The sequence below is a fragment of the Octopus bimaculoides genome, chromosome 18 (assembly GCF_046866305.1).
Source record: "Octopus bimaculoides isolate indiv1 chromosome 18, ASM4686630v1, whole genome shotgun sequence".
Taxonomy (NCBI): domain Eukaryota; kingdom Metazoa; phylum Mollusca; class Cephalopoda; order Octopoda; family Octopodidae; genus Octopus; species Octopus bimaculoides.
This window is the reverse complement of record NC_142945.1, coordinates 10,973,050-10,988,475: the sequence shown is the minus strand read 5'-3', so window position 1 is coordinate 10,988,475 and position 15,426 is coordinate 10,973,050. Positions and strand designations below refer to the sequence as shown.

Below are 15,426 nucleotides of genomic sequence, written 5' to 3'. Positions count from 1 at the left end.
TAGTTTCTCCTTTTCTTTCTTTCTTTCTTTCTTTCTTTCCTTTAGGTAGTAGAAGTAGAAATAACTAACTTAGAGGAGTGGAACTATAAACAAAACCAGTCCTGTTTTTTTAAAAATTTAATTCTTCATATACTGAAAGTTTTGCCATAAATACCACCATTACCCCAGTAACCATTATTTGCTCACCACTACCACCACCACCACTACTGCTGCTGCTGCTACTACTGCTGTCACCCCAAACTAGTAACACTACCTACAAATACCATTGTTATGACCAATATATTCTTCTAAGATAATCCTCACCACAACCTCCAGCCACAGCAATATCACCAATAACAACAACAACAATCATAAATAATAAATCAATCTTGGGTGTGGACCAGCCCAGTTGGAAACCATGATTCATTTATGTTGAACCATTACTCACCCACCCCTTTCTCTTTCCTCTTTCTGCTCCATTTCTTCCTCCTACCAACTTCACTTTTTCTTTCATCTTGAAATCCAGCTGATCATGTTCGTTATTATCAAAATCATTATTGCTGTTTAACCCCAGGTCTGCCCTAATGTGGCACACCTATAATCTACGACTTTCTCGCTGTGAACCATTCTGATTGGATATATAATGGTATATAATGCAGGAGTGGCTGTGTGGTAAGTAGCTTGCTTACCAGCCACATGGTTCCGGGTTCCATCCTACTGCGTGGCACCTTGGGCAAGTGTCTTCTACTATAGCCTCAAGCCGACCAAAGCCTTGTGAGTGGATTTGGTAGACGGAAACTGAAAGAAGCCTACAATTGGATGCCTTTCCTGTCACCAACCCTTGTCCCAAATAGGGTGATATTGCCCTTGACCTGACATGTTTCCATAGAAGACTGGAAATGAAGGACACTGTTTGCACAGCCACCACACAATGTCAAAGCAAGGAAACAGTAACACACACAGCAGGTTTCTTTCAGTTTTTGTCTACGGAAATCCACTCACAAGACTTTGATTGACCCAGGGCTATAGTGGAAAATGCTTTCCCAACTCAGGGTGCCATGCAGTGGGACTGAACATGAAACCATGTGGTTGTAAAGCAAACTTCTTACCATATAGCCAAGCCTATGCATATATATTTACACACACACACACACACAAGCAAACTTTATTTTCATGGAACCAATGAAGGAATCTCGTTGTTGTTCAGTGTTGGAAATAACAGCCAAATTGCCCTCACACTACCTCTCACTTAAAAACCCTTGACAATGGCATCTTAGCATAGCCAGAGGCCAATGACTAAATCCAACAAAAGAATACAAGAAAAATGTATAAATCAGGTTAATAACTTAATTATTAATTAGCATAACTATTCTGGTGTTGTCTACTTGGTTTATTGTTTAATGTTGTATTGTTGGTTATTATTAAATTTGAAGCTGCTTAAATTAATTAACTATCCGGTGAAAGTTTTTGTTAACGACACTAAACCGGTTGTAATCGTTTAAGTCGCAAATCATTTAAATCACTGATTATCCATTGATTTACATTAGGTTCTTTTTTAGTATGTTTTTTTTTTCCATATATTTTTAAATATGTGTATGCATACCTGCAAGACTGCATTAGGTAATATTTGCATTCATATACAAATATCTAATTGCACACGTACAGAAGATATATATGTAATCAGTTTGTAAGTATAAATGTCCTGTGTGCATGTGTATGTAGCTATAGGCGTAGGAGTGGCTGTGTGGTAAGTAGCTTGCTTACCAACCACATGGTTCTGGGTTCAGTCTCACTGCGTGGCATCTTGGGCAACTGTCTTCTACTATCGCCTTGGGCTGACCAAAGCCTTGTGAGTGGATTTGGTAGATGGAAACTGAAAGAAGCCCGTCGTATATATGTATATATATATATATATATGTATATATGTATATATATATATATATGTATATATGTATATATATATATATATGTATATATGTATATATATGTATATATGTATATATATATATATATATATATATATATGGGTGCATGTGTTTGTGTGTCTGTGTTTGTCCCCCCCAACATCGCTTGACAACTGATGCTGGTGTGTTTACGTCCCCGTAGCTTAGCAGTTCGGCAAAAGAGACCGATAGAATAAGTACTAGGCTTCCAAAGAATAAGTCCTGGGGTCGATTTGCTCGACTAAAGGCAGTGCTCCAGCATGGCCACAGTCAAAAAGACTGAAACAAGTAAAAGAGTAAAGAGTATAGTAGTTAGCAAAAACAATATAAACTGCCAAGTAATGGCTGTAGTAACATATTTATATTGGTAATTTTATTCATAACGTTTTTCATTCTTTTATCAAATTGTTTTATTTAGGTTTTTATTCATTCGTTAATGTATCCTTTTATCATGTTTATTTCATTTACTAGTTTAACAAATTGTTGATAATAAGGTTGAACTTTTACTTCCTCTTGAAGAATAGGAATCGATTATCTGCTGTTGACTGAACTAAACTGCAGTGAGAGTGGCAACATGAGTGTGTAGCTTAATAACCTGCTTTTATCTTTTAGTTGATTCAGTTATTCAACTGAGGCCATACGAGGGCACCATCTCAAAGGGTGTAATCGAAAAAAATTATCCTAGTTATTATTTTTAGTCTGATGCTTATTCTTTTGGACTCTTTTGCTGAACTGCTAAGTTACAAAGGAGATAAACAAGCCAATAATGGTCAACAAGAGGTGGTGAGGGGCAAAGATGCAAACACACACATTTATATACACATAGAAACATAGAAACACACACACACACACATATATATATACAGGGTGCATGAGCTATTTAAGAACAAAGTTTCAACTTAAGGAAAACAAATTTATTTATTGAAAAACCAATATATTTTCAAAGAATTTGGTACATATATCCTTACATACATATATCAAAAAAATATTCCCTGAAACCTCTATTAGCCTTGATTACTACCTTGATAGGGCTTCTGAGATGACCAGATGCATTGGGTCAGATATGGCCAGATTAAATGCTTAAGGGTTAAAAAAGGACACAATCTCTAAATCACTGTAGTTGGCAGTTAAGGTGGCAACATCATCAGTGTTAAAATTGAAGGTTCCATGTTGGGGCTAATAAAACCAGTGGTGGGGGGATATTCAAAGTTTTGGCCCCTTATGGTCCTTAAAAGTTTCTCATATAGCTGGTGTGTCCTCTGTATGCATTCTTTGTCTTTGTGTTTTCTTATTTGTTTACCCCACTGTTTGACAACCAGTGTTGGTATGTTTACACCCAGTGACTTAGTGGGTCATTGCAAGAAACCAGCAGAATAAGAACCAGACTTCAGAATAAATACTAGATTTGATTTGCCCAGCTAAACCCTCCGAGGCGGTTCTCTAGCATGGCTGCAGCCAACTGACTAAAAATCACAAAACATAAAAATGTGTACGTGTATACACACATACACACACGCGCGCGCGCGTATTATGTGAATGTGTGTGCATGATATTATTGCTGACATTGTTTCTCTACATAATCCGTTAATCAGCTTTGACATGCTGCTAACGTTTCTTATAGCTGTTCATGTCAATTGAGCTGGATTCATTTGCGTTGTATGGTGGTAAGTAGCGGTGGGGGGGGGGGGGGTAGTGGGAGTAGTCGTATAAAGGCAGGTAATTAAAAACCTGTCAATCATCAGATTCCTTTGCACTGTTATTTTATTTGTATTTAGCTTCTCTTCTCTCTGTAACTTAACTTTACCATCTGTCTTTTGCTTGCTTCAGTCGTTGGACTGCAGCCATGCTGAGCAATTGCCTTGAAAAATTTAGGCAAACAAATTGATCCTGATGCTTATTTTTAAGTTAGGTACTTACTGTGTCAATATACAGCTTGGTCAGTGACATAAAAGGCTATTGTAAAGTTTGAACTTATGACCATGTGATTCAGTATACCACTCGTTTGGCCCAGGGCCGGATTAAGGCCCATAGAGACCCTAAGCACTTAAAAGGTTTTGGTGCCCTTGAGTATACATAAATGTGGCAGAAACGTTAGCACGCCGGGCGACATGCTTAGCGGTATTTCGTCTGTCTTTATGTTCTGAGTTCAAATTCCGCCGAGGTCGACTTTGCCTTTCATCTTTCCGGGGTCGATAAATTAAGTACCAGCTGTCTACTGAAGTCGATTTAATCGACTGGTCCCCTCCCCTGAAATTTCTGGCCTTGTGCCTAGAATAGAAAAGAATAATAAATCATAAAATAAATTTTTGTTTTTCAAAATGAAACAAAATTAGCAGTAAGATGGAAAATAATGTTTTTGTATGTTTCCACTTTATTCATATTTACTCTTTTACTCTTTTACTTGTTTCAATCATTTGACTGTGGCCATGCTGGAGCACCGCCTTTAGTCGAGCAGCTTGACCCCCAGGACTTATTCTTTGTAAGCCTAGTACTTATTCTACCAAATTCCTTGAGTGCATTTGGTAGAGAGAAACCGTGTGGAAACCTGTCCCTGTCTCTCTTTCTCTCTCTCTCTCTCTCTCTCTCTCTCTCTCTCTCTCTCTCTAATATATATGTGTGTGTATGCGTGTCTCTGTGTTTGTTCCTCAGCTGCTTGACAACCAATATCGGTTTCTTCACATCCCTGCAAACTTGCATTTCAGCAAAAAAAAAAAAAAAAATTGGTCAATAAAATAAGTACCAGACATGAAAAAAAAACAAAAAAAACCCCCCCAAAAAACAAAGTTGATTATTCATTCAGTTAAACACCTTTCAAGATGGTGCTCCAGCATGACCACAGCCCAATGACTAAAAATATAAATAAAAGATGAACAATAACAATAATATGTAAATGACATGGTCTATTATGCCTGTTAGCAACGGCATATAAGCGCTTTCTTTGCAATATGTGTTAAGTTCTCTGTCAATTCTACCTTCCCACAGTGTGTGTGTGTGTGTGTGTGTGTGTGTGTGTGTGTGTGTGTGTGTGTGTGTGTGTGTGTGTGTGTGTGTGTGTGTGTGTGTGTGTGTGTGTGTGTGTGTGTGAGTCTGTCTTTTGTTGAGTCTAGACAAAACAATGTTGACCAAGTTATTTCCATTGTGAGGACTGTTGTACTTTAAATTGATGACAGGAAAAAAAGCTGTGGCTTAGGGGTGGCAGTCAGAGCTAGAAAACATATATATATATATATATATATATATATATATATATATATATATAGTGTGTGTGTGTGTGTATTCGTGTGTGTGTGTATTCGTGTGCGTGTGTATTCGTATATATGTATGTGTGTGTGTGTATATGTGTGTGTTTGTGTTTTTATATATATTTATGTACGTAGTGTGTGTGTGTGTGTGTGTGTATATATATATATATATATATATATATATATATATACATATATATCCACACATGGGTGTGTGTTAATTACATCATTTTCACCTCTCTCCTACCCTGCTGCTAATTAGTCAGCTTGGTTGAATTAATTCTAGAAAGTTGAGTTTTTTTTTTTTTGTATTTTCCTTGTTGTGTGTGTGTGTGTGTGTGTGTGTGTGTGGTTTCTTCTCCTTAGCTATTCTCTAAAACAATCCTGACTGTTTGTCAATGAGTCAAAGTGTTCAATTTATTTCTAATTTACATCTTCCGGTGTGTGTGTGTGTGTGTGTGTGTGTGTGTGTTTATGAATGTGTTTTAAACACTTCTTTCACTTTCTATGTTTTTATCGAGACTGTTTCAATTAATTAATTAATTAACCACGATGCAAGCTTAGTTCTGTAGTTAAGAAGCTTGCTTTGCAACCCTATGGTTCTGGGTTCCATTCGGTTCCATAATGACCATTTTCCACCTGCCTTTTGTCAAAATTGGGTTATGTCTTTAAAATCAAGCGTCCACTATACTGCAGAGTAGGGTTCATATATATGTATATATATATGTATATACATATGTATGTATGTATGTATGTAAATATATGTGTGGATGAATGTATATCTATTAATATACACGTATGCCTATGTATGTATTTGCATATGCATGTACTTATTTATAATGTAGATATATGTATAATTGTATCTGTAGACATAAATGCATACGTATATGTATACATATGTGCATATATATATATATATATATATATATATATATATATATAAAAACTGTCCGATGAACGGGAACGTGAAACTCAGAGTAACGGTTTTTTTGTTATATTTCTGCTGCTTTTAAATAAAGTATATATATATATATATATATATATATATATATATATATATATATGTATGTGAGTATGTATGTGCATGTTAACATATGTATGTGTGTGTGTGTGTGTGTGTGTGTGTGTGTATATATATATATATATATATATATATATATATATATATACCTGTGTGTGTACCTCTGTTTAAAAGAGGACAGTGGTTGCTTTATAGCAACTAGCTTGAGAAATGCTTATGCAACGACTTGTGCAACTGCAACTATAATTAAAACACCACTGCAATGACAACAACAACAACAACATGTATTAATAATATTGCATCACAGTAGCTTAATCTCTAATCATCTACCTGTCTCTACAGCGTCAGTTATATACACTCCAGGAAATTGTGTTGGGTGAGTAAATTTTCTTCTGTTGATTAGTGGTGGAGGTGGTGGTGATAATGCAGGTAGAATATGATATGATGGAGGTGATTATGTTTGTGTGTGTGTATTTGTGTGTATGCATGCATACGTAGATACGCATGCAAAACACAGCAGCCATAGTAGTTATAGTGACGGCAATAGCAATGGTGGTGGTGGTAGTTGTGGTTGATGTATGTTCAAAAGCATCCCAACCATGCCTATCCTGTCTGTAACTGTGACTACACCATCTGATGTCCACTTTTTGTTGTTTCTTTTAAGATGTATATGAGTTGGGAGAGTTTGATTGCTATTTCTAGCAAACGGAGGGACCATGTAGAGCAGGTATCGAGGAATCGTGTGATTTGAGAGAGATTTGGCTGCTATTTCTAGAAGACTGAGTGACAATTTAGAGCAGGTATCAGGGAATCATGTGTGATTTGAGAGAGATTTGGCTGTTGTTTCTAGAAAACTGAGTGACAATTTAGAGCAGGTATTAGGGAACCATGTGTGATTTGGCTGCTATTTCTAGCAGACTGAGTGATCATGTAGAGCATGTTTGAGTGGAATCTTTTTAGTACAGAACCAGGAACAAATTGTAAATGTGTAAGAATTCTGTAGGTCTGTATCTGTGGTGAGAAAAATGAATTTTTAATTTTACTAATTCATTGGGATGAGACTTATAAATATTATTGTGTCGTCATTTGTTTCTGCAACTATAATTATGGAACGAACTCAAAGACATAATCTGTTATACGCAACATTTATATTATTTGTTAGACAATCGACTGATAAACTATGGAATGGCATCGAAGACATAATCTATATATCTTTTCCATAAGACATTTGGTTGGTAAAATAAATATTTTAAAGTGTGATCTATGTATTATTTTTTTTATTAATCTATTTATTGAACTGTTAAATGGGCAGACTGTTTGAAAAAATATGCATTATGCACGTGACCTTGTAAGAGTTTTTGTTTATTTATTTATTACAGAATAATCTAGAGAAATTTTTAGTTATCATTTTAGTCAGTCTATATAAATGTAATCCCTATTATTTGAAGCCAGTTTGATGACTGTCAATACACAAAACTTCCGGCCCTTGAGTCACTCTGTAACTGCTGCTCTGAGTTCTATTTTCCAGTTTGTATCACTAAAACCTCTCTCTCTCTCTCTCTCTCTGTGTGTGTGCGTGTGCGTGCGTGCGTGCGTGCGTGCGTGTGCGTGCGTGCGTGTGTGTGTGTGTGTGTGTATATACATATACATACACATATATATATATATATATATATATATATATGGGAGTGCTGGAAATTTCTTAGTTTTCGGTAAAAGAAAATACAGGAGGATCAGTCAGTTATGATTTAATTCAGCATATTCCCCCTCTCAGATTCACACACTTATTGCAGTGGTCTTTCAGTATTTCTAAGCCCTTTAAAAGAACTGGCCTCTAACCAGGCCTTTTGTGATAGCCTTAAAGCCAGGAACTTTACAGCACTCTCTTGTGTGTGTATGTGTACATACATACATGAGAGCATGTGGTTTGGGGTGTTGCATTCTTGGTTGCAAGATCTTGGTTTTAATCCCTGAACTGGAAACGATGTGTGTTTTTTTTTTTTGTAGCAAAACACTTCTTTTCACATTGCTCTGTGATCACTTCAACATCAAACATGTGGCACACCATGCATCTGTTGAAGCAACATTGATTTGACAGAGGCAGTGAACTAATAATGCTCAGTACAAACATTTGATCATTATAGACAAACCATCTGTGCTGGTTGTTCAACAAGAAATTTCAGAACCCTGGCCTATGCCAGTGCTGTATAACCAGCCCATCAATGAACAATAAACTATGCTTGCGAAGACCTGTTGAGGCAAGTGAAATCACTGTTGTGGCCGATGACAGTACCGCCTGATAGGCACCCATGCCAGTGGAATGTTAAAAGCATAATTTGAGCGTGATTGTTGCCAGGGCTGCTGACTGGTTCCCATGCCAGTGGCATGTAAAAAAAGTACCATTCAAGCGTGGTTGTTGCCAGTGCCGCCAGACTGGCTCCTGTGCAGATGGCATATAAAAAGCTCCATTTGAGCATGGCCGATGCCAGTACTGCCTGACTGGCCTTCGTGCCAGAGGTACGCAAAAGCATCCATTACATTCTCGGAGTGATTGGTGTTAGGAAGGGCATCCAGCTGTAGAAACTTTGCCAGGTCAGATTGGAGACTGGTGCAGCCTTCTGGCTTGCCAGCCCTCAGTCAAACCGCCCAACCCATGCCAGCATGGAAAGCGGACGTTAAACGATGATGATGATGATGATGTTCTATATCAAACCTCAAACATCTCCTTATACATGTATGTGTGCATTGTTTTATTTGCAATATGGAGATGACTTTAATTTTCTCTTCTTTTCCTTGTTTAATTTCTTCCACCTCTTCTTCTTTCTCTATCTCTCCCCTTTCTCTCCTTCCAAAGTCTCATCCTGCACATGTTCTGTCATGGACTGCAACATCAGTTTATTGATAGCTTTGATGCAATAGCTACTCACCAGGCGTCAGTAACCAGTGAATTCATGTCAATTGCCTTCATCAATTAAATAAGAGAGAGAGAGAGAGATATATATATAGAGAGAGAGAGAGAGAGAGAGAGAGAGATAGAGAGAGAGATAGAGAGAGAGATAGAGAGAGAGAGATAGAGAGAGAGAGAGAGATAGATAGATAGAGAGAGAGGTAGGTAGAGAGAGAGGTAGAGGTAGAGAGAGATAGAGAGAGAGATAGAGATAGAGAGATAGAGATAGAGAGAGAGATAGAGAGAGAGATAGAGAGAGAGATAGAGATAGAGAGATAGAGATAGAGAGAGAGATAGAGAGAGAGATAGAGAGAGAGATAGAGAGATAGAGAGAGAGAGGGATAGAGAGATATATATATATATATATATAGAGAGAGAGAGATGTGTAAAGGAAATTGGAAAGGAATGTGAGAAGAGAGAAATGAAGTGGCAGCAGAATGGTAAGAATTCAAAGAAGGATTGTAAAGAAAAGAAAACAATAACATGCAAGAAAAAAAAAAAGACGAGGGGGAAATGAGAGCCAAAACTGTCAATGTTTTTTTCTTAAGCATTCCTTTTAAATCATGTTTGGTCATAGTGTGTGTGTGTGCATGTGTTCCTCAGTCATGTTTTGTTCTTGTTGGTGTTGTTATCTTTCGAACTGCACAAATATCACACTTCAGCTTATCATCGTTATCAGTGTCACCAATTTCATGTTGTGCCATCACCACCATTGTTGATATCAATCTCATTGTCATCTCTCTCTCTCTCTCTCTCCCCCCCCCCCACACACACAGGTGTGGCTCTGTGGTAAGAAGTTTGCTTTCCTACCACATAGTTCTGGGTTCAGTCCCACTGTGTGGAACCTTGGGCAAGTGTCTTCTACTATGACCTTGGGCTGCCTCAAAATTTGAGAGTGGATTTGGTTGACGGAAACTGAAAGAAGCCCATCATATGTATATATATATTTTATTCTTTTACTTAGTCATTTGACTGCAGCCATGCTGGAGCACCACCTTTAGTTGAACAAATCGACTGTGAAGGGCTAGAGACAGATGATACCATTTGAATGTGTATTTTATTTTCAAAAGATTGTACATGTCAAGAAGCTAGGACGTGCTTCTGTGATGGACTGAAAGTGGACAAATACAGCTTGAATGAAAAGTGATGATTTTGTTTACAAACAGCAAACATGTGTGAAAGTGGGAAGACATATAAACTCACACAAACACACACTTGTACACAAAAACACATTTGCACACATACACACTCACAAAAGTCAATTTGTGGAAGTGCATGGCTTAGTGGTTAGGGTTTTGGACTCTTGATCATAAGACTGGTTTCAATTCCTGGAACCACAATTCCATTAAGCAAAATAAACACATGCTTATGGGGGCACCACAGAAATGAAAATGGTTTACAGCATGAAAGAAATCACTTTAAGCTTGCTAAAATTATATTCGTAATGCCTTATCTCTACGAAGTATAGAAGCAGAAGTTTTGCATAAAATTAATTTTAACGATATCATCGAACACTTTGCAATTAAAAAAAACAAAAAAAACTTTTCAAATATAAATGAAGTGGAAGCATATAAACATAAACATTATTTTCCATCTTAATGTGAATTTTGCTTCGTTTTGAAAAATAAAAATTTATTTTATGATTTATCATCGTTTACATTTTGAATTATCTTTGTTTACATTTTGAACTATTTTCATATACTTGAGGGCACCAAAAACCTTTTAAGTGCTTAGGGCCTCTATAGGTTTTAACCTGGCTCTGTCCTTGAGCAAACAACTTCATTTCATGCTGCTCCAGTCCACTCAGCTTGTAAAAATGAGTAATCCTGCAACAGACCAGTGTCCCATCCAAGAAGGAGCATATACACCATGGAAATTGGGAAACCAATCCTATGCTCCTTACAATATAATGCGAACTAACCACTGGTCAACTTTACCTTTTGCCATCCTGGGAGTCAATAAAATAAGTTTCAGGACCAATCCTAAAAGTGCTGCAGTCAATGTAATCCTTCGAAGTCTTGTACCCCTGCTTGGTTAAAATCCAATGATTGAAGAATCAATAAAATAATGTTCTACATCTGTTTAGTTAAGTGACCTTGTCAAAAACACATGTACTCAAGAACTTATCGGCATGATCATCTGACCATCTGTGACATTCTATATGTTAATAACAAGTCAAATTTGTTGTTTTTCAGATATTGAATGATGAAATCCATTTTTGAATCGGTTGTTTTTGACCCAGTAACCTCTCTTAGCAACTAATTTTAATTGGTACAGCTTTTAATCACATTTTTTCTCTCTATTCCGCATACCTGACACACCTTAATGCCACAACAAACACATCCAGGTCAATGAGTCGTTCAACTTACTAGAAATAGTAACAAAATCTCCCTCAAAATTAACCGTCATACTTATCATCTTGCATCAGTTCTACATTCAACTGTCCATGTTTGCATGGGTCAGGAAAAGAAAAAAAAAGGTAGGGGGGTTGGGTAAAGCAGTAGAAGATACAAGAGTGTGGATGATGGGCCACACGTACCCCAAAAAAGGGTAAGCTCAAATGTACCCCATGGTAATGACTGCTATGGTGTCGCTACAGAGAATGGCCAGCAATATTTACTGCAACAGCCACTCCATCTCACTGGGCTCATTTCTCAGATGAGTCATGATTATCCCGATTTTGTGGAGAAAATCAGTAGTTCAGGGTCTGATGAACCCCTGACATCTCAATGGCGACCAGCACAAACCTTTAGCAACTGGTCAGACCCCTGTATTTATTGATTTGTATCCCCTATTTTTCTTTCTTTCTATCGCTTTACCTCCCCACCATTTTTTTCTTTCTTTTCCTTTTTTTCTTCTGCTTCTTTGTATTTAAATATTATAATCTAAAATGTGATTCGTTATATAATTAACTGTAAAAATAAAGCCTTTTTTAATTAAGCAGAACTATCATCCAAATTATTTCGGCCTGACCATCCTGCATTGTTTTTTTCTAGACATAAATGCAGGTATGGATGAGTGGTTAAGAAGCTTGTTTCACAACCGTGTGGTTTCAGGTTCAGTTTCACTGTGTGACATCTTGGACACGTTCTTCTATATCGCTGGACTGACCAATATCTTGTGAGTGAATTTGGTTGACATGGTGGACAGAAATCATGTGGAGGCCCATCGTGTGTGTGTATGCATGTATGTATGTATGTGTATGCATAGTATGTGTGTGTGTGTGTGTGTATGCACCTATTTGTGACTGTGCTTGTCACCCTTCCATACACCACTTGATAACCTGTGTTGGTTTGTTTACTTTACCATTAACTTAGCAAAAAAGACCAATAGAAAAAGTACCAGACGTAAAAATAAAAATGGCAAAACAAAAACAAGTACTAGAGTTGATGAGTTCAACTAAAACCATTCAAGGTGGTGCCCCAGCATGGCCACATAACTGAAACAAGTAAAAGATAGTGTATCTAAGATTGCATTAATCAATGTGCAGTTTTTTTTTTAAGACAGCGGAATGTGATATGAATGAGATTTTGCTGCTATTTCTAGTAGATTGTGCAACCTTTTTGCAGTAACCGTTTTAAATGTAACTACATCAAGTTAAATGAAGCATGACCCCATTTTTGAAGTGATAACCAGTTGGGAGAAAAACACTTAAAAAATAATCGAGCATCGAAAAAATCTAATCAATCAATAAATATTGATTGTTTCATGGAAACGCAAGATATTATCACATTTATAATCTAGTATTACACACACACACACACACACACACACACACACACACACACACACACACACACACACACACACACACACACACACACACACACACACACACACACACACACACACTCTGGCGTTATCTTTGTCATTGTTCTAATTTTTCCATGCTTGCGTCAGAGAAAGGGAATGGTTCATTGAGGTAGATTTTTACGGTTGGATGCTCTATCTGTCACCAACCCTCACTTGCTTTCAAGCAAGGTAATATTACTTGACTAATGTGAGTGTGTTTACATGGAAGGTTAAAAAACATGCAGTCCAGGAGAAGGTTGGTAACGTGAAAAGCATCCAGCCAGAAAAATCTGCCTCAACAAATGTGTGTGTGTGTGTGTCTATACACACATATATATATCCTCACCATCTACAAGAAGGGAGACCTAAGAGGATTGCAACAACTATCGGGGCATCTCACTCCTGAGTATTGCAAGCAAGATATTCACCCATATCCTACTCATTTGCCTCCTCATCCCCGTGGAAGATGTCCTTCCTGAGTCCCAATGTGGCTTTCAACCCTCTCAAGGCACAATCGACATGATCTTTTGTGTCCGCCAACTTTATGAGAAGTATCAAGAACAGTAACAGCCTGCAATGTTTATCTCCTGGGATCTAAAGAAAGCTTTTGACAAGGTCCCTCATTCTGCAATGTGGGCCGTCCTTGCTTGGTTTGTATGTCCGGAGGGCTTCATTACCCTGCTCCACCCCCTTCACAATGGCATGCCCTCACAGACCTGTTTCCCATAACTGGCGGTCAAGCAAAGATTTGTCCTGGCACAAACCTGTTTCTCTTTGTACATGGCTGCCACGTTCAACGAAATCCCACCAGACTCGCCTTCCAGCAACATATGCTATCACTTAGATGGTGGACACTTCAATCTCACACATCTCGCAAAGATGAGGACCTCCACCATCTCAGTCTTATAAAGGACGGCTGATCTTTTTTTGTAAGCATATCTGTATGGTTCAGTGTGGAAATTTATACATATATATGTGTGTGTATTTATATAGAAATTTAATATAAATAGCAGGGCGCAATTTGGTACATTAAAGGAAAAATTCAGTTGTTACTAAATGTGACTAACAGATGACAAGACACCTATATTGCTAGAAATAGGAGTAAAATATTCCTGGTGCTATAAGGAGAGTGCAAATGTATACACATATGCTGACAGGGGAAGAAACTGCCCAATAACTGTATACATATATATATATATATATAATGTACACACACACACTGAGTATGTATATGTAATTTAGTATGTGTGTGTAATTGTCTATGTATACCTACCTGTGTATATGCATGTGTTGTGAGTTTAATCTTAGTCACCATCTACATTGTCTGTTTAATTGATTCTTCATTAATTATACCAATTCTGCTCCATTCCAATACATAGTCTTACAACACTCACAAATCAACAACAATATTAGTTGCTTCTATTGTTGTCTACACCAGTACACACACCCACACACACTACAGGTTGTTGTTGTTGTTTTTGTTGAAGAATAGCCACAGCCTGGTTGAGTCAGCCCTGCTTTATCAGACCTATGGCACAGAGGTAACTGGTTATATACGGCTGGCAGCCAGCATCTAAGGAACAAAAAAAGGAACCCCCAACCAAAAAGAAGAAGAAAAAAAGGACAACAATAACAAACAACAAATAAACATTGGGGATTTGATTTGATTTCTTGAAGTGATTTACATGCATACACACGTGTCTGTATATGCATATATGAACGTGTGTTTAATGTGTGTGTATATATATGTATATATGTATATATATATATATATATATCTATATATATATATATATATATGATATCTGTATGCATTTTTTAAACAATTTCTCAAAAGTGGATGCCATATGATCTGAAACAAGGAGAAAAAAACAAGGAAGGAAACATTCAAGACCAAAATAAGAACCAGAAGGCTTCGACAGAAATGTTCTCATTTTCTCCTTTCTATTATAATATAACTAAGGATTAAACAGATTTATGTCCCCTTATGATTAATTTGCCAGGAAGACTGTTTCAACTGCTGGATACTTTGTGTTATATATACATATATACTTTGTGTTATATATACGTATATATATATAGGTCAATTAGCGTGAAGAATTTTTATCCATCATCTTGGAATGTATGTAAATTGTCTTTTTCTAAAATTTTTTAATCAGCTGGATACCTTGTTTTGTTTTGTCCTGTTCTTTACGTCCTACTTTCTAATGCAAACTTCAGAAAACTTTTCTTGTTCAAACCAGGCAGGACTTGAAGTGACTACAATAGAGTGGCTTGTTTCAAGAATCTTTTCTTGTTGTTGTTGCTGCTGCTACTTCTACTACTTCTACTTCTGCTGCCGAGGTTCTTGTAATTTTCTTTTAGTTTTCATTCTTCAAGAACTTCATTCTCGACATTTGACAAAAAGCACTTTCCCACCAAAACTACACATCACCTTCTCGAATACATGACACCCAGTCTTTGAGTCTGCTGTCTCTCTAACACACACACACACACACTCTC

The 15,426-nt window shown here is 37.1% G+C and overlaps 1 protein-coding gene across 2 annotated transcripts in view; it reads left to right on the top strand.

Moving 5' to 3' along the window:
• The window catches only part of LOC106874749 (BTB/POZ domain-containing protein 17), a 92,850-nt gene that overhangs the window by 17,969 nt on the left and 59,455 nt on the right, over window positions 1-15,426 (top strand). The window contains exon 1 of one of the 2 annotated variants that reach the window (XM_014922591.2): window positions 6,458-6,561. The exons of the other annotated variant lie outside the window; for it this stretch is intronic. The gene's annotated coding sequence lies outside the window, so the exon portion shown is untranslated. Of the gene's footprint in view, window positions 1-6,457; window positions 6,562-15,426 lie in introns of those variants that run through there. 2 annotated transcript variants of the gene reach the window in all.